Here is a 25,449-nt window from a genome sequence, read left to right as displayed (position 1 = left end):
AACTTTCTATTCTTCATCCAAATATTCTGCAGAGCTCCGTGCAACTTCTAGAACAAGATCGGAGATATTTTCTGCGCTGGCACAGTTTCACTTTGTGAGACAGAGTGGACAAATCTTTAGCTAAGATGTAGGCGACAAGAGATGCAGGAGACGGAGATGCGGAGCTCTCCCAAGCTAAGCACCAGTCTCAGGCGTCTCTCGGCAGGAGAAGCACTCCGCAGCGCAGTGCGCCTAGTACAATGCTCTGTGCACGTAGAAGCCCTTTCTTCGCCTCCGGGAGACACAGAGAGCAGCAGTTTCCAATAGGCGAAGAACGAGTACCTACAGCACCGGGATAGTGTGCTAAGTTGGCAAACTTTTAGAAAACAGTACCATACCTCTCTCCTGCCTTTTCCATTCGCCTTAACATTCGAATAGAAGGAGGTTCAGACAACTTGGTTTTCCTTCTTGCATAACACTCTGCAGAGCTCCCTGCAACATCTAGAATAATATTCGGGATGGTTTTTTATTCTGGCATAGTTGTTCCGTGCAAAAAAGAGTGGAAAAATCTTCTTTCTAAGCTGCAGGAGACAAGAAAAGCAAAAGACGGAGATAAGGAGATCTCCCAAGCTAAGCACCAGTCTCAGGCGTCTCTCGGCAGGAGACGCACTCCGCAGCCCAATGCGCCTAGCACAAAGCTCTGAGCGCAAAGAAGCCGCTTCTTTGCCTCCGGGAGACGGAGAGAGCGGCAGCTTCCTAAAGGCGAAGAACCAACCTGCACAACACCGGCATTCTCTGCGGCGTTTTCAAACTCCTAGAAAAGCGTACATCTTTGCACACTCCTGCCTTTGCCAGTCACCGTAGCATTCGAAAAGAAGGAGTTTTGGACAAATTTCTTTAGCTTCTTGCTAAACATTCTGCCTAGCTCCGTGCCAATTGTAGAACAAGATCGTTGCCTTTTGTGTACTGGCAGAGTTTCTCTATGCGAGAGAGCGTGGAAAAGCTTTTTGCTCAAATGCAGGCGACAAAAGAAGCAGAGGACGGAGATACGGAGCTCTCCCAAGCTAAGCACCAGTCTCAGGCGTCTCTCGGTAGGGGACGCACTCCGCAGCGCAGTGCGCTTAGTACAATGCTCTGTGCGCGAAGAAGACGCTTCTTCGCCTCCGGGAGACCCAGAGAGCGGCAGCTTCCGAAAGGCGAAGAACAACGCCGCACGACACGGGGATAGTATATGCTCAGCTTGCAAACCTTTGGAAAACCTTACCTTTGCCCTCCCCTGTCTTTTCCATTCCGATTAACATTCAAATCGAAGGAGCTTTGGACAACTTTCTATTCTTCATCCAAATATTCTGCAGACCCACGTGCACCTTCAAGTACAAGACCAGGGATGTTTTCTGTGTAGGCACAGTTACCCTTTGCGAGATAGAGTGGAAAAAGCTTTAGCTAAGATGTAGGCGACAAGAGACGCAGGAGACGGAGATGCGGAGCTCTCCCAAGCTAAGCGCCGCTCCCGGGCGTTTCTCGGCAGAAGTTACTCTGCAAAGCACACTGCGACAGGTACAATGCTCTGTGCGCGTAGAAGCCCTTTCTTCGCCTCCGGGAGACGGAGAGTGCGGCAGCATCCTAATGGCGAAGAACCAACCTGCACAACACTAGCATTCCCTGCGCAGCTTTCAAACTCATAGAAAAGACTACCTCTTTGCACTCTCCTGCCTTTGCCAGTCACCGTAGCATTCGAAAAGAAGGAGTTTTGGACAAATTGCTTTAGCTTCTTGCTAAACATTCTGCCTAGCTCCGTGCCAATTGTAGAACAAGATCGTTGTGTTTTCTGTACTGGCACGGTTTCTCTTTGCGAGAGAGCGTGGAAAAGCTTTTTGCTCAAATGCAGGCGACAAAAGAAGCAGAAGACGGAGATACGGAGTTCTCCCAAGCTAAGCACCAGTCTCAGGCCTCTATCGGCAAGGAGACGCACTCCGCAGCGCAATGCGCCTAGCACAAAGCTCAGTGCGCGAAGAAGACACTTCTTCGCCTCCGGGAGACCCAGAGAGCGGCAGCTTCCGAAAGGCGAAGAAGAAGACGAACAACACGGGGATAGTATATGCTCAGCTTGCAAACCATTAGAAAACATTACCCTACCACTCTCCTGTCTTTTCCATTCCATTCACACTAACGTTCAAATAGAAGGAGTTTAGGACTTTCTTTGTTTCTTCCAAATAATCTGCAGAACCAGTTCAACTTCAAGAACACGACCAGGGATGTTTTCTGTGCTGGCACAGTTGCTCTTTGCGAGACAGAGTGCAAAAAGCTTTAGCTAAGATGTAGGCGACAAGAGAAGCAGGAGACGGAGATGCGGAGATCTCCCAAGCTAAGCACCAGTCTCAGGTGTCTCTCGGCAGGAGAAGCACACCGCAGAGCAGTGCGCCTAGTACAATGCTCTGTGCACGTAGAAGCCCTTTCTTCGCCTCCGGGAGACACAGAGAGCAGCAGTTTCCGAAAGGCGAAGAACGAGTACCTACAGCACCGGGATAGTGTGCTAAGCTGGCAAACTTTTAGAAAACAGTACCATACCTCTCTCCTGCCTTTTCCATTCGCCTTAACATTCGAATAGAAGGAGGTTCAGACAACTTGGTTTTCCTTCTTGCATAACACTCTGCAGAGCTCCCTGCAACATCTAGAATAATATTCGGGATGGTTTTTTATTCTGGCATAGTTGTTCCTTGCAAAAAAGAGTGGAAAAGTCTTCTTTCTAAGCTGCAGGAGACAAGAAAAGCAAAAGACGGAGATAAGGAGATCTCCCAAGCTAAGCACCAGTCTCAGGCGTCTCTCGGCAGGAGACGCACTCCGCAGCCCAATGCGCCTAGCACAAAGCTCTGAGCGCAAAGAAGCCCTTTCTTTGCCTCCGGGAGACGGAGAGAGCGGCAGCTTCCTAAAGGCGAAGAACCAACTTGCACAACACCGGCATTCTCTGCGGCGTTTTCAAACTCCTAGAAAAGCGTACATCTTTGCACACTCCTGCCTTTGCCAGTCACCGTAGCATTCGAAAAGAAGGAGTTTTGGACAAATTGCTTTAGCTTCTTCCTAAACATTCTGCCTAGCTCCGTGCAAATTGTAGAACAAGATCGTTGCCTTTTGTGTACTGGCAGTGTTTCTCTATGCGAGAGAGAGTGGAAAAGCTTTTTGCTCAAATGCAGGCGACAAGAGAAGCAGAAGACGGAGATACGGAGCTCTCCCAAGCTAAGCACCAGTCTAAGGCCTCTATTGGCAAGGAGACGCACTCCGCAGCGCAATGCGCCTAGCACAAAGCTCTGTGCGCGAAGAAGACGCTTCTTCGCCTCCGGGAGACACAGAGAGCGGCAGCTTCCGAAAGGCGAAGAACAACGCCGCACGACACGGGGATAGTATATGCTCAGCTTGCAAACCTTTGGAAAACCTTACCTTTGCCCTCCCCTGTCTTTTCCATTCCGATTAACATTCAAATCGAAGGAGCTTTGGACAACTTTCTATTCTTCATCCAAATATTCTGCAGAGCTCCGTGCAACTTCTAGAACAAGATCGGAGATATTTTCTGCGCTGGCACAGTTTCACTTTGTGAGACAGAGTGGACAAATCTTTAGCTAAGATGTAGGCGACAAGAGATGCAGGAGACGGAGATGCGGAGCTCTCCCAAGCTAAGCACCAGTCTCAGGCGTCTCTCGGCAGGAGAAGCACTCCGCAGCGCAGTGCGCCTAGTACAATGCTCTGTGCACGTAGAAGCCCTTTCTTCGCCTCCGGGAGACACAGAGAGCAGCAGTTTCCAATAGGCGAAGAACGAGTACCTACAGCACCGGGATAGTGTGCTAAGTTGGCAAACTTTTAGAAAACAGTACCATACCTCTCTCCTGCCTTTTCCATTCGCCTTAACATTCGAATAGAAGGAGGTTCAGACAACTTGGTTTTCCTTCTTGCATAACACTCTGCAGAGCTCCCTGCAACATCTAGAATAATATTCGGGATGGTTTTTTATTCTGGCATAGTTGTTCCGTGCAAAAAAGAGTGGAAAAATCTTCTTTCTAAGCTGCAGGAGACAAGAAAAGCAAAAGACGGAGATAAGGAGATCTCCCAAGCTAAGCACCAGTCTCAGGCGTCTCTCGGCAGGAGACGCACTCCGCAGCCCAATGCGACTAGCACAAAGCTCTGAGCGCAAAGAAGCCGCTTCTTTGCCTCCGGGAGACGGAGAGAGCGGCAGCTTCCTAAAGGCGAAGAACCAACTTGCACAACACCGGCATTCTCTGCGGCGTTTTCAAACTCCTAGAAAAGCGTACATCTTTGCACACTCCTGCCTTTGCCAGTCACCGTAGCATTCGAAAAGAAGGAGTTTTGGACAAATTGCTTTAGCTTCTTGCTAAACATTCTGCCTAGCTCCGTGCCAATTGTAGAACAAGATCGTTGTGTTTTCTGTACTGGCACGGTTTCTCTTTGCGAGAGAGCGTGGAAAAGCTTTTTGCTCAAATGCAGGCGACAAAAGAAGCAGAAGACGGAGATACGGAGCTCTCCCAAGCTAAGCACCAGTCTCAGGCCTCTATCGGCAAGGAGACGCACTCCGCAGCGCAATGCGCCTAGCACAAAGCTCAGTGCGCGAAGAAGACACTTCTTCGCCTCCGGGAGACACAGAGAGCGGCAGCTTCCGAAAGGCGAAGAAGAAGACGAACAACACGGGGATAGTATATGCTCAGCTTGCAAACCATTAGAAAACATTACCCTACCACTCTCCTGTCTTTTCCATTCCATTCACACTAACGTTCAAATAGAAGGAGTTTAGGACTTTCTTTGTTTCTTCCAAATAATCTGCAGAACCAGTTCAACTTCAAGAACACGACCAGGGATGTTTTCTGTGCTGGCACAGTTTCACTTTGTGAGACAGAGTGGACAAATCTTTAGCTAAGATGTAGGCGACAAGAGAAGCAGGAGACGGAGATGCGGAGCTCTCCCAAGCTAAGCACCAGTCTCAGGCGTCTCTCGGCAGGAGAAGCACTCCGCAGCGCAGTGCGCCTAGTACAATGCTCTGTGCACGTAGAAGCCCTTTCTTCGCCTCCGGGAGACACAGAGAGCAGCAGTTTCCAATAGGCGAAGAACGAGTACCTACAGCACCGGGATAGTGTGCTAAGTTGGCAAACTTTTAGAAAACAGTACCATACCTCTCTCCTGCCTTTTCCATTCGCCTTAACATTCGAATAGAAGGAGGTTCAGACAACTTGGTTTTCCTTCTTGCATAACACTCTGCAGAGCTCCCTGCAACATCTAGAATAATATTCGGGATGGTTTTTTATTCTGGCATAGTTGTTCCGTGCAAAAAAGAGTGGAAAAATCTTCTTTCTAAGCTGCAGGAGACAAGAAAAGCAAAAGACGGAGATAAGGAGATCTCCCAAGCTAAGCACCAGTCTCAGGCGTCTCTCGGCAGGAGACGCACTCCGCAGCCCAATGCGACTAGCACAAAGCTCTGAGCGCAAAGAAGCCGCTTCTTTGCCTCCGGGAGACGGAGAGAGCGGCAGCTTCCTAAAGGCGAAGAACCAACTTGCACAACACCGGCATTCTCTGCGGCGTTTTCAAACTCCTAGAAAAGCGTACATCTTTGCACACTCCTGCCTTTGCCAGTCACCGTAGCATTCGAAAAGAAGGAGTTTTGGACAAATTGCTTTAGCTTCTTGCTAAACATTCTGCCTAGCTCCGTGCCAATTGTAGAACAAGATCGTTGTGTTTTCTGTACTGGCACGGTTTCTCTTTGCGAGAGAGCGTGGAAAAGCTTTTTGCTCATATGCAGGCGACAAAAGAAGCAGAAGACGGAGATACGGAGCTCTCCCAAGCTAAGCACCAGTCTCAGGCCTCTATCGGCAAGGAGACGCACTCCGCAGCGCAATGCGCCTAGCACAAAGCTCAGTGCGCGAAGAAGACACTTCTTCGCCTCCGGGAGACCCAGAGAGCGGCAGCTTCCGAAAGGCGAAGAAGAAGACGAACAACACGGGGATAGTATATGCTCAGCTTGCAAACCATTAGAAAACATTACCCTACCACTCTCCTGTCTTTTCCATTCCATTCACACTAACGTTCAAATAGAAGGAGTTTAGGACTTTCTTTGTTTCTTCCAAATAATCTGCAGAACCAGTTCAACTTCAAGAACACGACCAGGGATGTTTTCTGTGCTGGCACAGTTGCTCTTTGCGAGACAGAGTGCAAAAAGCTTTAGCTAAGATGTAGGCGACAAGAGAAGCAGGAGACGGAGATGCGGAGATCTCCCAAGCTAAGCACCAGTCTCAGGCGTCTCTCGGCAGGAGAAGCACACCGCAGCGCAGTGCGCCTAGTGCAATGCTCTGTGCACGTAGAAGCCCTTTCTTCGCCTCCGGGAGACCCAGAGAGCGGCAGCTTCCGAAAGGCGAAGAACAACGCCGCACGACACGGGGATAGCATATGCTCAGCTTGCAAACCTTTGGAAAACCTTACCTTTGCCCTCCCCTGTCTTTTCCATTCCGATTAACATTCAAATCGAAGGAGCTTTGGACAACTTTCTTTTCTTCATCCAAATATTCTGCAGAGCTCCGTGCAACTTCTAGAACAAGATCGGAGATATTTTCTGCGCTGGCACAGTTTCACTTTGTGAGACAGAGTGGACAAATCTTTAGCTAAGATGTAGGCGACAAGAGATGCAGGAGACGGAGATGCGGAGATCTCCCAAGCTAAGCACCAGTCTCAGGCGTCTCTCGGCAGGAGAAGCACTCCGCAGCGCAGTGCGCCTAGTACAATGCTCTGTGCACGTAGAAGCCCTTTCTTCGCCTCCGGGAGACACAGAGAGCAGCAGTTTCCAATAGGCGAAGAACGAGTACCTACAGCACCGGGATAGTGTGCTAAGCTGGCAAACTTTTAGAAAACAGTACCATACCTCTCTCCTGCCTTTTCCATTCGCCTTAACATTCGAATAGAAGGAGGTTCAGACAACTTGGTTTTCCTTCTTGCATAACACTCTGCAGAGCTCCCTGCAACATCTAGAATAATATTCGGGATGGTTTTTTATTCTGGCATAGTTGTTCCTTGCAAAAAAGAGTGGAAAAGTCTTCTTTCTAAGCTGCAGGAGACAAGAAAAGCAAAAGACGGAGATAAGGAGATCTCCCAAGCTAAGCACCAGTCTCAGGCGTCTCTCGGCAGGAGACGCACTCCGCAGCCCAATGCGCCTAGCACAAAGCTCTGAGCGCAAAGAAGCCCTTTCTTTGCCTCCGGGAGACGGAGAGAGCGGCAGCTTCCTAAAGGCGAAGAACCAACTTGCACAACACCGGCATTCTCTGCGGCGTTTTCAAACTCCTAGAAAAGCGTACATCTTTGCACACTCCTGCCTTTGCCAGTCACCGTAGCATTCGAAAAGAAGGAGTTTTGGACAAATTTCTTTAGCTTCTTCCTAAACATTCTGCCTAGCTCCGTGCCAATTGTAGAACAAGATCGTTGCCTTTTGTGTACTGGCAGTGTTTCTCTATGCGAGAGAGAGTGGAAAAGCTTTTTGCTCAAATGCAGGCGACAAGAGAAGCAGAAGACGGAGATACGGAGCTCTCCCAAGCTAAGCACCAGTCTCAGGCCTCTATCGGCAAGGAGACGCACTCCGCAGCGCAATGCGCCTAGCACAAAGCTCTGTGCGCGAAGAAGACACTTCTTCGCCTCCGGGAGACCCAGAGAGCGGCAGCTTCCGAAAGGCGAAGAAGAAGACGAACAACACGGGGATAGTATATGCTCAGCTTGCAAACCATTAGAAAACATTACCCTACCACTCTCCTGTCTTTTCCATTCCATTCACACTAACGTTCAAATAGAAGGAGTTTAGGACTTTCTTTGTTTCTTCCAAATAATCTGCAGAACCAGTTCAACTTCAAGAACACGACCAGGGATGTTTTCTGTGCTGGCACAGTTGCTCTTTGCGAGACAGAGTGCAAAAAGCTTTAGCTAAGATGTAGGCGACAAGAGAAGCAGGAGACGGAGATGCGGAGCTCTCCCAAGCTAAGCACCAGTCTCAGGCGTCTCTCGGCAGGAGAAGCACTCCGCAGCGCAGTGCGCCTAGTACAATGCTCTGTGCACGTAGAAGCCCTTTCTTCGCCTCCGGGAGACACAGAGAGCAGCAGTTTCCGAAAGGCGAAGAACGAGTACCTACAGCACCGGGATAGTGTGCTAAGTTGGCAAACTTTTAGAAAACAGTACCATACCTCTCTCCTGCCTTTTCCATTCGCCTTAACATTCGAATAGAAGGAGGTTCAGACAACTTGGTTTTCCTTCTTGCATAACACTCTGCAGAGCTCCCTGCAACATCTAGAATAATATTCGGGATGGTTTTTTATTCTGGCATAGTTGTTCCGTGCAAAAAAGAGTGGAAAAATCTTCTTTCTAAGCTGCAGGAGACAAGAAAAGCAAAAGACGGAGATAAGGAGATCTCCCAAGCTAAGCACCAGTCTCAGGCGTCTCTCGGCAGGAGACGCACTCCGCAGCCCAATGCGACTAGCACAAAGCTCTGAGCGCAAAGAAGCCGCTTCTTTGCCTCCGGGAGACGGAGAGAGCGGCAGCTTCCTAAAGGCGAAGAACCAACTTGCACAACACCGGCATTCTCTGCGGCGTTTTCAAACTCCTAGAAAAGCGTACATCTTTGCACACTCCTGCCTTTGCCAGTCACCGTAGCATTCGAAAAGAAGGAGTTTTGGACAAATTGCTTTAGCTTCTTGCTAAACATTCTGCCTAGCTCCGTGCCAATTGTAGAACAAGATCGTTGTGTTTTCTGTACTGGCACGGTTTCTCTTTGCGAGAGAGCGTGGAAAAGCTTTTTGCTCAAATGCAGGCGACAAAAGAAGCAGAAGACGGAGATACGGAGCTCTCCCAAGCTAAGCACCAGTCTCAGGCCTCTATCGGCAAGGAGACGCACTCCGCAGCGCAATGCGCCTAGCACAAAGCTCAGTGCGCGAAGAAGACACTTCTTCGCCTCCGGGAGACACAGAGAGCGGCAGCTTCCGAAAGGCGAAGAAGAAGACGAACAACACGGGGATAGTATATGCTCAGCTTGCAAACCATTAGAAAACATTACCCTACCACTCTCCTGTCTTTTCCATTCCATTCACACTAACGTTCAAATAGAAGGAGTTTAGGACTTTCTTTGTTTCTTCCAAATAATCTGCAGAACCAGTTCAACTTCAAGAACACGACCAGGGATGTTTTCTGTGCTGGCACAGTTTCACTTTGTGAGACAGAGTGGACAAATCTTTAGCTAAGATGTAGGCGACAAGAGAAGCAGGAGACGGAGATGCGGAGCTCTCCCAAGCTAAGCACCAGTCTCAGGCGTCTCTCGGCAGGAGAAGCACTCCGCAGCGCAGTGCGCCTAGTACAATGCTCTGTGCACGTAGAAGCCCTTTCTTCGCCTCCGGGAGACACAGAGAGCAGCAGTTTCCGAAAGGCGAAGAACGAGTACCTACAGCACCGGGATAGTGTGCTAAGTTGGCAAACTTTTAGAAAACAGTACCATACCTCTCTCCTGCCTTTTCCATTCGCCTTAACATTCGAATAGAAGGAGGTTCAGACAACTTGGTTTTCCTTCTTGCATAACACTCTGCAGAGCTCCCTGCAACATCTAGAATAATATTCGGGATGGTTTTTTATTCTGGCATAGTTGTTCCGTGCAAAAAAGAGTGGAAAAATCTTCTTTCTAAGCTTCAGGAGACAAGAAAAGCAAAAGACGGAGATAAGGAGATCTCCCAAGCTAAGCACCAGTCTCAGGCGTCTCTCGGCAGGAGACGCACTCCGCAGCCCAATGCGACTAGCACAAAGCTCTGAGCGCAAAGAAGCCGCTTCTTTGCCTCCGGGAGACGGAGAGAGCGGCAGCTTCCTAAAGGCGAAGAACCAACTTGCACAACACCGGCATTCTCTGCGGCGTTTTCAAACTCCTAGAAAAGCGTACATCTTTGCACACTCCTGCCTTTGCCAGTCACCGTAGCATTCGAAAAGAAGGAGTTTTGGACAAATTGCTTTAGCTTCTTGCTAAACATTCTGCCTAGCTCCGTGCCAATTGTAGAACAAGATCGTTGTGTTTTCTGTACTGGCACGGTTTCTCTTTGCGAGAGAGCGTGGAAAAGCTTTTTGCTCATATGCAGGCGACAAAAGAAGCAGAAGACGGAGATACGGAGCTCTCCCAAGCTAAGCACCAGTCTCAGGCCTCTATCGGCAAGGAGACGCACTCCGCAGCGCAATGCGCCTAGCACAAAGCTCAGTGCGCGAAGAAGACACTTCTTCGCCTCCGGGAGACACAGAGAGCGGCAGCTTCCGAAAGGCGAAGAAGAAGACGAACAACACGGGGATAGTATATGCTCAGCTTGCAAACCATTAGAAAACATTACCCTACCACTCTCCTGTCTTTTCCATTCCATTCACACTAACGTTCAAATAGAAGGAGTTTAGGACTTTCTTTGTTTCTTCCAAATAATCTGCAGAACCAGTTCAACTTCAAGAACACGACCAGGGATGTTTTCTGTGCTGGCACAGTTTCACTTTGTGAGACAGAGTGGACAAATCTTTAGCTAAGATGTAGGCGACAAGAGAAGCAGGAGACGGAGATGCGGAGCTCTCCCAAGCTAAGCACCAGTCTCAGGCGTCTCTCGGCAGGAGAAGCACTCCGCAGCGCAGTGCGCCTAGTACAATGCTCTGTGCACGTAGAAGCCCTTTCTTCGCCTCCGGGAGACACAGAGAGCAGCAGTTTCCAATAGGCGAAGAACGAGTACCTACAGCACCGGGATAGTGTGCTAAGTTGGCAAACTTTTAGAAAACAGTACCATACCTCTCTCCTGCCTTTTCCATTCGCCTTAACATTCGAATAGAAGGAGGTTCAGACAACTTGGTTTTCCTTCTTGCATAACACTCTGCAGAGCTCCCTGCAACATCTAGAATAATATTCGGGATGGTTTTTTATTCTGGCATAGTTGTTCCGTGCAAAAAAGAGTGGAAAAGTCTTCTTTCTAAGCTGCAGGAGACAAGAAAAGCAAAAGACGGAGATAAGGAGATCTCCCAAGCTAAGCACCAGTCTCAGGCGTCTCTCGGCAGGAGACGCACTCCGCAGCCCAATGCGCCTAGCACAAAGCTCTGAGCGCAAAGAAGCCGCTTCTTTGCCTCCGGGAGACGGAGAGAGCGGCAGCTTCCTAAAGGCGAAGAACCAACTTGCACAACACCGGCATTCTCTGCGGCGTTTTCAAACTCCTAGAAAAGCGTACATCTTTGCACACTCCTGCCTTTGCCAGTCACCGTAGCATTCGAAAAGAAGGAGTTTTGGACAAATTGCTTTAGCTTCTTGCTAAACATTCTGCCTAGCTCCGTGCAAATTGTAGAACAAGATCGTTGCGTTTTCTGTACTGGCACGGTTTCTCTTTGCGAGAGAGCGTGGAAAAGCTTTTTGCTCAAATGCAGGCGACAAGAGAAGCAGAAGACGGAGATACGGAGCTCTCCCAAGCTAAGCACCAGTCTCAGGCCTCTATTGGCAAGGAGACGCACTCCGCAGCGCAATGCGCCTAGCACAAAGCTCTGTGCGCGAAGAAGACGCTTCTTCGCCTCCGGGAGACACAGAGAGCGGCAGCTTCCGAAAGGCGAAGAACAACGCCGCACGACACGGGGATAGTATATGCTCAGCTTGCAAACCTTTGGAAAACCTTACCTTTGCCCTCCCCTGTCTTTTCCATTCCAATTAACATTCAAATCGAAGGAGCTTTGGACAACTTTCTTTTCTTCATCCATATATTCTGCAGACCCACGTGCACCTTCAAGAACAAGACCAGGGATGTTTTCTGTTTAGGCACAGTTACCCTTTGCGAGATAGAGTGGAAAAATCTTTAGCTAAGATGTAGGCGACAAGAGACGCAGGAGACGGAGATGCGGAGCTCTGCCAAGCTAAGCGCCGCTCCCGGGCGTTTCTCGGCAGAAGTTACTCTGCAAAGCACACTGCGACAGGTACAATGCTCTGTGCGCGTAGAAACCCTTTCTTCGCCTCCGGGAGACGGAGAGAGCGGCAGCATCCTAATGGCGAAGAACCAACCTGCACAACACTAGCATTCCCTGCGCAGCTTTCAAACTCATAGAAAAGACTACCTCTTTGCACTCTCCTGCCTTTGCCAGTCACCGTAGCATTCGAAAAGAAGGAGTTTTGGACAAATTGCTTTAGCTTCTTGCTAAACATTCTGCCTAGCTCCGTGCCAATTGTAGAACAAGATCGTTGCCGTTTGTGTACTGGCAGAGTTTCTCTATGCCAGAGAGCGTGGAATAGCTTTTTGCTCAAATGCAGGCGACAAGAGAAGAAGAAGACGGAGATACGGAGCTCTCCCAAGCTAAGCACCAGTCTCAGGCGTCTCTCGGCAGGAGACGCATTCCGCAGCGCAATGCGCCTAGCACAAAGCTCTGTGCGCGAAGAAGACGCTTCTTCGCCTCCGGGAGACCCAGAGAGCGGCAGCTTCCGAAAGGCGAAGAACAAAGCCGCACGACACGGGGATAGTATATGCTCAGCTTGCAAACCTTTGGAAAACCTTACGTTTGAACTCCCCTGTCTTTTCCATTCCGATTAACATTCAAATCGAAGGAGCTTTGGACAACTTTCTTTTCTTCATCCAAATATTCTGCAGAGCTCCGTGCAAATTCTAGAACAAGATCGGAGATGTTTTCTGCGCTGGCACAGTTGCTCTTTGCGAGACAGTGTGGAAAAAGCTTTAGCCAAGATGCAGGCCGACAAGAGACGCAGGAGACGGAGATGCGGAGATCTCCCAAGCTAAGCGCCGCTCCCGGGCATTTCTCGGCAGAAGTTACTCTGCAAATCACACTGCGACCGGTACAATGCTCTGTCCACGAAGACGCTGTTTCCTCAGTTCCGAGAGATGGAGAGAGCGGCAGCATCCTAATGGCGAAGAACCAACCTGCACAACACTAGCATTCCCTGCGCAGCTTTCAAACTCATAGAAAAGACTACCTCTTTGCACTCTCCTGCCTTTGCCAGTCACCGTAGCATTCGAAAAGAAGGAGTTTTGGACAAATTGCTTTAGCTTCTTGCTAAATATTCTGCCTAGCTCCGTGCCAATTGTAGAACAAGATCGTTGCCTTTTGTGTACTGGCAGAGTTTCTCTTTGCGAGAGAGCGTGGAAAAGCTTTTTGCTCAAATGCAGGCGACAAGAGAAGCAGAAGACGGAGATACGGAGCTCTCCCAAGCTAAGCACCAGTCTCAGGCGTCTCTCGGCAGGAGACGCATTCCGCAGCGCAATGCGCCTAGCACAAAGCTCTGTGCGCGAAGAAGACGCTTCTTCGCCTCCGGGAGACACAGAGAGCGGCAGCTTCCGAAAGGCGAAGAAGAAGCCGACCAACACGGTGATAGTATATGCTCAGCATGCAAACCTTTGGAAAACCTTACGTTTGAACTCCCCTGTCTTTTCCATTCCGATTAACATTCAAATCGAAGGAGCTTTGGACAACTTTCTTTTCTTCATCCAAATATTCTGCAGAGCTCCGTGCAAATTCTAGAACAAGATCGGAGATGTTTTCTGTGCTGGCACAGTTGCTCTTTGCGAGACAGAGCGCAAAAAGCTTTAGCTAAAATGTAGGCGACAAGAGACGCAGGAGACGGAGATGCGGAGCGCTCCCAAGCTAAGCACCGCTCCCGAGCATTTTTCGGCACTAGACGCGCCCGGGAGTGCACTGCGACCGGCACAATGCTCTGTGCGTGAAGAAGCTGTTTCCACGCCTCCGGCAGACACAGAGAGCGGCAGCTTCCTAATGGCGAAGAACCAACCGGCACAACACCGTCATTCTCTGCGCAGCTTTCAAACTCATAGAAAAGACTACCTCTTTGCACTCTCCTGCCTTTGCCAGTCACCGTAGCATTCGAAAAGAAGGAGTTTTGGACAAATTTCTTTAGCTTCTTGCTAAACATTCTGCCTAGCTCCGTGCAAATTGTAGAACAAGATCGTTGCGTTTTCTGTACTGGCACGGTTTCTCTTTGCGAGAGAGCGTGGAAAAGCTTTTTGCTCAAATGCAGGCGACAAGAGAAGCAGAAGACGGAGATACGGAGCTCTCCCAAGCTAAGCACCAGTCTCAGGCCTCTATCGGCAAGGAGACGCACTCCGCAGCGCAATGCGCCTAGCACAAAGCTCTGTGCGCGAAGAAGACACTTCTTCGCCTCCGGGAGACACAGAGAGCGGCAGCTTCCGAAAGGCGAAGAAGAAGACGAACAACACGGGGATAGTATATGCTCAGCTTGCAAACCATTAGAAAACATTACCCTACCACTCTCCTGTCTTTTCCATTCCATTCACACTAACGTTCAAATAGAAGGAGTTTAGGACTTTCTTTGTTTCTTCCAAATAATCTGCAGAAAAGTTCAACTTCAAGAACACGACCAGGGATGTTTTCTGTGCTGGCACAGTTGCTCTTTGCGAGACAGAGTGCAAAAAGCTTTAGCTAAGATGTAGGCGATAAGAGAAGCAGGAGACGGCGATGCGGAGATCTCCCAAGCTAAGCACCAGTCTCAGGCGTCTCTCGGCAGGAGAAGCACACCGCAGCGCAGTGCGCCTAGTACAATGCTCTGTGCACGTAGAAGCCCTTTCTTCGCCTCCGGGAGACACAGAGAGCAGCAGTTTCCGAAAGGCGAAGAACGAGTACCTACAGCACCGGGATAGTGTGCTAAGCTGGCAAACTTTTAGAAAACAGTACCATACCTCTCTCCTGCCTTTTCCATTCGCCTTAACATTCGAATAGAAGGAGGTTCAGACAACTTGGTTTTCCTTCTTGCATAACACTCTGCAGAGCTCCCTGCAACATCTAGAATAATATTCGGGATGGTTTTTTATTCTGGCATAGTTGTTCCTTGCAAAAAAGAGTGGAAAAGTCTTCTTTCTAAGCTGCAGGAGACAAGAAAAGCAAAAGACGGAGATAAGGAGATCTCCCAAGCTAAGCACCAGTCTCAGGCGTCTCTCGGCAGGAGACGCACTCCGCAGCCCAATGCGCCTAGCACAAAGCTCTGAGCGCAAAGAAGCCCTTTCTTTGCCTCCGGGAGACGGAGAGAGCGGCAGCTTCCTAAAGGCGAAGAACCAACTTGCACAACACCGGCATTCTCTGCGGCGTTTTCAAACTCCTAGAAAAGCGTACATCTTTGCACACTCCTGCCTTTGCCAGTCACCGTAGCATTCGAAAAGAAGGAGTTTTGGACAAATTGCTTTAGCTTCTTCCTAAACATTCTGCCTAGCTCCGTGCAAATTGTAGAACAAGATCGTTGCCTTTTGTGTACTGGCAGTGTTTCTCTATGCGAGAGAGAGTGGAAAAGCTTTTTGCTCAAATGCAGGCGACAAGAGAAGCAGAAGACGGAGATACGGAGCTCTCCCAAGCTAAGCACCAGTCTAAGGCCTCTATTGGCAAGGAGACGCACTCCGCAGCGCAATGCGCCTAGCACAAAGCTCAGTGCGCGAAGAAGACGCTTCTTCGCCTCCGGGAGACACAGAGAGCGGCAGCTTCCGAAAGGCCAAGAACAACGCCGCACGACACGGGGATAGTATATGCTCAGCTTGCAAACCTTTGGAAAACCTTACCTTTGCCCTCCCCTGTCTTTTCCATTCCGATTAACATTCAAATCGAAGGAGCTTTGGACAACTTTCTATTCTTCATCCAAATATTCTGCAGAGCTCCGTGCAACTTCTAGAACAAGATCGGAGATATTTTCTGCGCTGGCACAGTTTCACTTTGTGAGACAGAGTGGACAAATCTTTAGCTAAGATGTAGGCGACAAGAGATGCAGGAGACGGAGATGCGGAGCTCTCCCAAGCTAAGCACCAGTCTCAGGCGTCTCTCGGCAGGAGAAGCACTCCGCAGCGCAGTGCGCCTAGTACAATGCTCTGTGCACGTAGAAGCCCTTTCTTCGCCTCCGGGAGACACAGAGAGCAGCAGTTTCCGAAAGGCGAAGAACGAGTACCTACAGCACCGGGATAGTGTGCTAAGCTGGCAAACTTTTAGAAAACAGTACCATACCTCTCTCCTGCCTTTTCCATTCGCCTTAACATTCGAATAGAAGGAGGTTCAGACAACTTGGTTTTCCTTCTTGCATAACACTCTGCAGAGCTCCCTGCAACATCTAGAATAATATTCGGGATGGTTTTTTATTCTGGCATAGTTGTTCCTTGCAAAAAAGAGTGGAAAAATCTTCTTTCTAAGCTGCAGGAGACAAGAAAAGCAAAAGACGGAGATAAGGAGATCTCCCAAGCTAAGCACCAGTCTCAGGCGTCTCTCGGCAGGAGACGCACTCCGCAGCCCAATGCGCCTAGCACAAAGCTCTGAGCGCAAAGAAGCCGCTTCTTTGCCTCCGGGAGACGGAGAGAGCGGCAGCTTCCTAAAGGCGAAGAACCAACTTGCACAACACCGGCATTCTCTGCGGCGTTTTCAAACTCCTAGAAAAGCGTACATCTTTGCACACTCCTGCCTTTGCCAGTCACCGTAGCATTCGAAAAGAAGGAGTTTTGGACAAATTGCTTTAGCTTCTTGCTAAACATTCTGCCTAGCTCCGTGCCAATTGTAGAACAAGATCGTTGTGTTTTCTGTACTGGCACGGTTTCTCTTTGCGAGAGAGCGTGGAAAAGCTTTTTGCTCAAATGCAGGCGACAAAAGAAGCAGAAGACGGAGATACGGAGCTCTCCCAAGCTAAGCACCAGTCTCAGGCCTCTATCGGCCAGGAGACGCACTCCGCAGCGCAATGCGCCTAGCACAAAGCTCTGTGCGCGAAGAAGACACTTCTTCGCCTCCGGGAGACACAGAGAGCGGCAGCTTCCGAAAGGCGAAGAAGAAGACGAACAACACGGGGATAGTATATGCTCAGCTTGCAAACCATTAGAAAACATTACCCTACCACTCTCCTGTCTTTTCCATTCCATTCACACTAACGTTCAAATAGAAAGAGTTTAGGACTTTCTTTGTTTCTTCCAAATAATCTGCAGAACCAGTTCAACTTCAAGAACACGACCAGGGATGTTTTCTGTGCTGGCACAGTTGCTCTTTGCGAGACAGAGTGCAAAAAGCTTTAGCTAAGATGTAGGCGACAAGAGAAGCAGGAGACGGAGATGCGGAGATCTCCCAAGCTAAGCACCAGTCTCAGGCGTCTCTCGGCAGGAGAAGCACACCGCAGCGCAGTGCGCCTAGTACAATGCTCTGTGCACGTAGAAGCCCTTTCTTCGCCTCCGGGAGACCCAGAGAGCGGCAGCTTCCGAAAGGCGAAGAACAACGCCGCACGACACGGGGATAGCATATGCTCAGCTTGCAAACCTTTGGAAAACCTTACCTTTGCCCTCCCCTGTCTTTTCCATTCCGATTAACATTCAAATCGAAGGAGCTTTGGACAACTTTCTTTTCTTCATCCAAATATTCTGCAGAGCTCCGTGCAACTTCTAGAACAAGATCGGAGATATTTTCTGCGCTGGCACAGTTTCACTTTGTGAGACAGAGTGGACAAATCTTTAGCTAAGATGTAGGCGACAAGAGATGCAGGAGACGGAGATGCGGAGATCTCCCAAGCTAAGCACCAGTCTCAGGCGTCTCTCGGTAGGAGAAGGACTCCGCAGCGCAGTGCATAGGCGAAGAACGAGTACCTACAGCACCGTCATAGTGTGCTAAGTTGGCAAACTTTTAGAAAACAGTACCATACCTCTCTCCTGCCTTTTCCATTCGCCTTAACATTCGAATAGAAGGAGGTTCAGACAACTTGGTTTTCCTTCTTGCATAACACTCTGCAGAGCTCCCTGCAACATCTAGAATAATATTCGGGATGGTTTTTTATTCTGGCATAGTTGTTCCTTGCAAAAAAGAGTGGAAAAGTCTTCTTTCTAAGCTGCAGGAGACAAGAAAAGCAAAAGACGGAGATAAGGAGATCTCCCAAGCTAAGCACCAGTCTCAGGCGTCTCTCGGCAGGAGACGCACTCCGCAGCCCAATGCGCCTAGCACAAAGCTCTGAGCGCAAAGAAGCCCTTTCTTTGCCTCCGGGAGACGGAGAGAGCGGCAGCTTCCTAAAGGCGAAGAACCAACTTGCACAACACCGGCATTCTCTGCGCCGTTTTCAAACTCCTAGAAAAGCGTACATCTTTGCACACTCCTGCCTTTGCCAGTCACCGTAGCATTCGAAAAGAAGGAGTTTTGGACAAATTTCTTTAGCTTCTTCCTAAACATTCTGCCTAGCTCCGTGCCAATTGTAGAACAAGATCGTTGCCTTTTGTGTACTGGCAGTGTTTCTCTATGCGAGAGAGAGTGGAAAAGCTTTTTGCTCAAATGCAGGCGACAAGAGAAGCAGAAGACGGAGATACGGAGCTCTCCCAAGCTAAGCACCAGTCTAAGGCCTCTATCGGCAAGGAGACGCACTCCGCAGCGCAATGCGCCTAGCACAAAGCTCAGTGCGCGAAGAAGACACTTCTTCGCCTCCGGGAGACCCAGAGAGCGGCAGCTTCCGAAAGGCGAAGAAGAAGACGAACAACACGGGGATAGTATATGCTCAGCTTGCAAACCATTAGAAAACATTACCCTACCACTCTCCTGTCTTTTCCATTCCATTCACACTAACGTTCAAATAGAAGGAGTTTAGGACTTTCTTTGTTTCTTCCAAATAATCTGCAGAACCAGTTCAACTTCAAGAACACGACCAGGGATGTTTTCTGTGCTGGCACAGTTGCTCTTTGCGAGACAGAGTGCAAAAAGCTTTAGCTAAGATGTAGGCGACAAGAGAAGCAGGAGACGGAGATGCGGAGATCTCCCAAGCTAAGCACCAGTCTCAGGCGTCTCTCGGCAGGAGAAGCACTCCGCAGCGCAGTGCGCCTAGTACAATGCTCTGTGCACGTAGAAGCCCTTTCTTCGCCTCCGGGAGACACAGAGAGCAGCAGTTTCCAATAGGCGAAGAACGAGTACCTACAGCACCGGGATAGTGTGCTAAGCTGGCAAACTTTTAGAAAACAGTACCATACCTCTCTCCTGCCTTTTCCATTCGCCTTAACATTCGAATAGAAGGAGGTTCAGACAACTTGGTTTTCCTTCTTGCATAACACTCTGCAGAGCTCCCTGCAACATCTAGAATAATATTCGGGATGGTTTTTTATTCTGGCATAGTTGTTCCTTGCAAAAAAGAGTGGAAAAGTCTTCTTTCTAAGCTGCAGGAGACAAGAAAAGCAAAAGACGGAGATAAGGAGATCTCCCAAGCTAAGCACCAGTCTCAGGCGTCTCTCGGCAGGAGACGCACTCCGCAGCCCAATGCGCCTAGCACAAAGCTCTGAGCGCAAAGAAGCCCTTTCTTTGCCTCCGGGAGACGGAGAGAGCGGCAGCTTCCTAAAGGCGAAGAACCAACTTGCACAACACCGGCATTCTCTGCGCCGTTTTCAAACTCCTAGAAAAGCGTACATCTTTGCACACTCCTGCCTTTGCCAGTCACCGTAGCATTCGAAAAGAAGGAGTTTTGGACAAATTTCTTTAGCTTCTTGCTAAACATTCTGCCTAGCTCCGTGCAAATTGTAGAACAAGATCGTTGCCTTTTGTGTACTGGCAGTGTTTCTCTATGCGAGAGAGAGTGGAAAAGCTTTTTGCTCAAATGCAGGCGACAAGAGAAGCAGAAGACGGAGATACGGAGCTCTCCCAAGCTAAGCACCAGTCTCAGGCCTCTATCGGCAAGGAGACGCACTCCGCAGCGCAATGCGACTAGCACAAAGCTCAGTGCGCGAAGAAGACACTTCTTCGCCTCCGGGAGACACAGAGAGCGGCAGCTTCCGAAAGGCGAAGAACAACGCCGCACGACACGGGGATAGTATATGCTCAGCTTGCAAACCTTTGGAAAACCTTACCTTTGCCCTCCCCTGTCTTTTCCATTCCGATTAACATTCAAATCGAAGGAGCTTTGGACAACTTTCTATTCTTCATCCAAATATTCTGCAGAGCTCCGTGCAACTTCTAGAACAAGATCGGAGATATTTTCTGCGCTGGCACAGTTTCACTTTGTGAGACAGAGTGGACAAATCTTTAGCTAAGATGTAGGCGACAAGAGATGCAGGAGACGGAGATGCGGAGCTCTCCCAAGCTAAGCACCAGTCTCAGGCGTCTCTCGGCAGGAGAAGCACTCCGCAGCGCAGTGCGCCTAGTACAATGCTCTGTGCACGTAGAAGCCCTTTCTTCGCCTCCGGGAGACACAGAGAGCAGCAGTTTCCAATAGGCGAAGAACGAGTACCTACAGCACCGGGATAGTGTGCTAAGTTGGCAAACTTTTAGAAAACAGTACCATACCTCTCTCCTGCCTTTTCCATTCGCCTTAACATTCGAATAGAAGGAGGTTCAGACAACTTGGTTTTCCTTCTTGCATAACACTCTGCAGAGCTCCCTGCAACATCTAGAATAATATTCGGGATGGTTTTTTATTCTGGCATAGTTGTTCCGTGCAAAAAAGAGTGGAAAAATCTTCTTTCTAAGCTGCAGGAGACAAGAAAAGCAAAAGACGGAGATAAGGAGATCTCCCAAGCTAAGCACCAGTCTCAGGCGTCTCTCGGCAGGAGACGCACTCCGCAGCCCAATGCGCCTAGCACAAAGCTCTGAGCGCAAAGAAGCCGCTTCTTTGCCTCCGGGAGACGGAGAGAGCGGCAGCTTCCTAAAGGCGAAGAACCAACTTGCACAACACCGGCATTCTCTGCGCCGTTTTCAAACTCCTAGAAAAGCGTACATCTTTGCACACTCCTGCCTTTGCCAGTCACCGTAGCATTCGAAAAGAAGGAGTTTTGGACAAATTTCTTTAGCTTCTTGCTAAACATTCTGCCTAGCTCCGTGCCAATTGTAGAACAAGATCGTTGCCTTTTGTGTACTGGCAGAGTTTCTCTATGCGAGAGAGCGTGGAAAAGCTTTTTGCTCAAATGCAGGCGACAAAAGAAGCAGAGGACGGAGATACGGAGCTCTCCCAAGCTAAGCACCAGTCTCAGGCGTCTCTCGGTAGGGGACGCACTCCGCAGCGCAGTGCGCTTAGTACAATGCTCTGTGCGCGAAGAAGACGCTTCTTCGCCTCCGGGAGACCCAGAGAGCGGCAGCTTCCGAAAGGCGAAGAACAACGCCGCACGACACGGGGATAGTATATGCTCAGCTTGCAAACCTTTGGAAAACCTTACCTTTGCCCTCCCCTGTCTTTTCCATTCCGATTAACATTCAAATCGAAGGAGCTTTGGACAACTTTCTATTCTTCATCCAAATATTCTGCAGAGCTCCGTGCACCTTCAAGTACAAGACCAGGGATGTTTTCTGTGTAGGCACAGTTACCCTTTGCGAGATAGAGTGGAAAAAGCTTTAGCTAAGATGTAGGCGACAAGAGACGCAGGAGACGGAGATGCGGAGCTCTCCCAAGCTAAGCGCCGCTCCCGGGCGTTTCTCGGCAGAAGTTACTCTGCAAAGCACACTGCGACAGGTACAATGCTCTGTGCGCGTAGAAGCCCTTTCTTCGCCTCCGGGAGACGGAGAGTGCGGCAGCATCCTAATGGCGAAGAACCAACCTGCACAACACTAGCATTCCCTGCGCAGCTTTCAAACTCATAGAAAAGACTACCTCTTTGCACTCTCCTGCCTTTGCCAGTCACCGTACCATTCGAAAAGAAGGAGTTTTGGACAAATTGCTTTAGCTTCTTGCTAAACATTCTGCCTAGCTCCGTGCCAATTGTAGAACAAGATCGTTGTGTTTTCTGTACTGGCACGGTTTCTCTTTGCGAGAGAGCGTGGAAAAGCTTTTTGCTCAAATGCAGGCGACAAAAGAAGCAGAAGACGGAGATACGGAGCTCTCCCAAGCTAAGCACCAGTCTCAGGCCTCTATCGGCAAGGAGACGCACTCCGCAGCGCAATGCGCCTAGCACAAAGCTCAGTGCGCGAAGAAGACACTTCTTCGCCTCCGGGAGACACAGAGAGCGGCAGCTTCCGAAAGGCGAAGAAGAAGACGAACAACACGGGGATAGTATATGCTCAGCTTGCAAACCATTAGAAAACATTACCCTACCACTCTCCTGTCTTTTCCATTCCATTCACACTAACGTTCAAATAGAAGGAGTTTAGGACTTTCTTTGTTTCTTCCAAATAATCTGCAGAACCAGTTCAACTTCAAGAACACGACCAGGGATGTTTTCTGTGCTGGCACAGTTGCTCTTTGCGAGACAGAGTGCAAAAAGCTTTAGCTAAGATGTAGGCGACAAGAGAAGCAGGAGACGGAGATGCGGAGATCTCCCAAGCTAAGCACCAGTCTCAGGCGTCTCTCGGCAGGAGAAGCACACCGCAGCGCAGTGCGCCTAGTACAATGCTCTGTGCACGTAGAAGCCCTTTCTTCGCCTCCGGGAGACACAGAGAGCAGCAGTTTCCGAAAGGCGAAGAACGAGTACCTACAGCACCGGGATAGTGTGCTAAGCTGGCAAACTTTTAGAAAACAGTACCATACCTCTCTCCTGCCTTTTCCATTCGCCTTAACATTCGAATAGAAGGAGGTTCAGACAACTTGGTTTTCCTTCTTGCATAACACTCTGCAGAGCTCCCTGCAACATCTAGAATAATATTCGGGATGGTTTTTTATTCTGGCATAGTTGTTCCGTGCAAAAAAGAGTGGAAAAGTCTTCTTTCTAAGCTGCAGGAGACAAGAAAAGCAAAAGACGGAGATAAGGAGATCTCCCAAGCTAAGCAGCAGTCTCAGGCGTCTCTCGGCAGGAGACGCACTCCGCAGCCCAATGCGCCTAGCACAAAGCTCTGAGCGCAAAGAAGCCCTTTCTTTGCCTCCGGGAGACGGAGAGAGCGGCAGCTTCCTAAAGGCGAAGAACCAACTTGCACAACACCGGCATTCTCTGCGGCGTTTTCAAACTCCTAGAAAAGCGTACATCTTTGCACACTCCTGCCTTTGCCAGTCACCGTAGCATTCGAAAAGAAGGAGTTTTGGACAAATTGCTTTAGCTTCTTCCTAAACATTCTGCCTAGCTCCGTGCAAATTGTAGAACAAGATCGTTGCCTTTTGTGTACTGGCAGTGTTTCTCTATGCGAGAGAGAGTGGAAAAGCTTTTTGCTCAAATGCAGGCGACAAGAGAAGCAGAAGACGGAGATACGGAGCTCTCCCAAGCTAAGCACCAGTCTAAGGCCTCTATTGGCAAGGAGACGCACTCCGCAGCGCAATGCGCCTAGCACAAAGCTCTGTGCGCGAAGAAGACGCTTCTTCGCCTCCGGGAGACACAGAGAGCGGCAGCTTCCGAAAGGCGAAGAACAACGCCGCACGACACGGGGATAGTATATGCTCAGCTTGCAAACCTTTGGAAAACCTTACCTTTGCCCTCCCCTGTCTTTTCCATTCCGATTAACATTCAAATCGAAGGAGCTTTGGACAACTTTCTATTCTTCATCCAAATATTCTGCAGAGCTCCGTGCAACTTCTAGAACAAGATCGGAGATATTTTCTGCGCTGGCACAGTTTCACTTTGTGAGACAGAGTGGACAAATCTTTAGCTAAGATGTAGGCGACAAGAGATGCAGGAGACGGAGATGCGGAGCTCTCCCAAGCTAAGCACCAGTCTCAGGCGTCTCTCGGCAGGAGAAGCACTCCGCAGCGCAGTGCGCCTAGTACAATGCTCTGTGCACGTAGAAGCCCTTTCTTCGCCTCCGGGAGACACAGAGAGCAGCAGTTTCCAATAGGCGAAGAACGAGTACCTACAGCACCGGGATAGTGTGCTAAGTTGGCAAACTTTTAGAAAACAGTACCATACCTCTCTCCTGCCTTTTCCATTCGCCTTAACATTCGAATAGAAGGAGGTTCAGACAACTTGGTTTTCCTTCTTGCATAACACTCTGCAGAGCTCCCTGCAACATCTAGAATAATATTCGGGATGGTTTTTTATTCTGGCATAGTTGTTCCGTGCAAAAAAGAGTGGAAAAATCTTCTTTCTAAGCTGCAGGAGACAAGAAAAGCAAAAGACGGAGATAAGGAGATCTCCCAAGCTAAGCACCAGTCTCAGGCGTCTCTCGGCAGGAGACGCACTCCGCAGCCCAATGCGACTAGCACAAAGCTCTGAGCGCAAAGAAGCCGCTTCTTTGCCTCCGGGAGACGGAGAGAGCGGCAGCTTCCTAAAGGCGAAGAACCAACTTGCACAACACCGGCATTCTCTGCGGCGTTTTCAAACTCCTAGAAAAGCGTACATCTTTGCACACTCCTGCCTTTGCCAGTCACCGTAGCATTCGAAAAGAAGGAGTTTTGGACAAATTGCTTTAGCTTCTTGCTAAACATTCTGCCTAGCTCCGTGCCAATTGTAGAACAAGATCGTTGTGTTTTCTGTACTGGCACGGTTTCTCTTTGCGAGAGAGCGTGGAAAAGCTTTTTGCTCAAATGCAGGCGACAAAAGAAGCAGAAGACGGAGATACGGAGCTCTCCCAAGCTAAGCACCAGTCTCAGGCCTCTATCGGCAAGGAGACGCACTCCGCAGCGCAATGCGCCTAGCACAAAGCTCAGTGCGCGAAGAAGACACTTCTTCGCCTCCGGGAGACACAGAGAGCGGCAGCTTCCGAAAGGCGAAGAAGAAGACGAACAACACGGGGATAGTATATGCTCAGCTTGCAAACCATTAGAAAACATTACCCTACCACTCTCCTGTCTTTTCCATTCCATTCACACTAACGTTCAAATAGAAGGAGTTTAGGACTTTCTTTGTTTCTTCCAAATAATCTGCAGAACCAGTTCAACTTCAAGAACACGACCAGGGATGTTTTCTGTGCTGGCACAGTTTCACTTTGTGAGACAGAGTGGACAAATCTTTAGCTAAGATGTAGGCGACAAGAGAAGCAGGAGACGGAGATGCGGAGCTCTCCCAAGCTAAGCACCAGTCTCAGGCGTCTCTCGGCAGGAGAAGCACTCCGCAGCGCAGTGCGCCTAGTACAATGCTCTGTGCACGTAGAAGCCCTTTCTTCGCCTCCGGGAGACACAGAGAGCAGCAGTTTCCGAAAGGCGAAGAACGAGTACCTACAGCACCGGGATAGTGTGCTAAGTTGGCAAACTTTTAGAAAACAGTACCATACCTCTCTCCTGCCTTTTCCATTCGCCTTAACATTCGAATAGAAGGAGGTTCAGACAACTTGGTTTTCCTTCTTGCATAACACTCTGCAGAGCTCCCTGCAACATCTAGAATAATATTCGGGATGGTTTTTTATTCTGGCATAGTTGTTCCGTGCAAAAAAGAGTGGAAAAATCTTCTTTCTAAGCTGCAGGAGACAAGAAAAGCAAAAGACGGAGATAAGGAGATCTCCCAAGCTAAGCACCAGTCTCAGGCGTCTCTCGGCAGGAGACGCACTCCGCAGCCCAATGCGCCTAGCACAAAGCTCTGAGCGCAAAGAAGCCGCTTCTTTGCCTCCGGGAGACGGAGAGAGCGGCAGCTTCCTAAAGGCGAAGAACCAACTTGCACAACACCGGCATTCTCT

Source organism: Agelaius tricolor, unplaced genomic scaffold, assembly GCF_023055355.1.
Source record: "Agelaius tricolor isolate 1412-34295 unplaced genomic scaffold, bAgeTri1.0.p SCAF_46, whole genome shotgun sequence".
Lineage (NCBI taxonomy): Eukaryota > Metazoa > Chordata > Aves > Passeriformes > Icteridae > Agelaius > Agelaius tricolor.
This window is presented reverse-complemented; position numbering follows the sequence as displayed.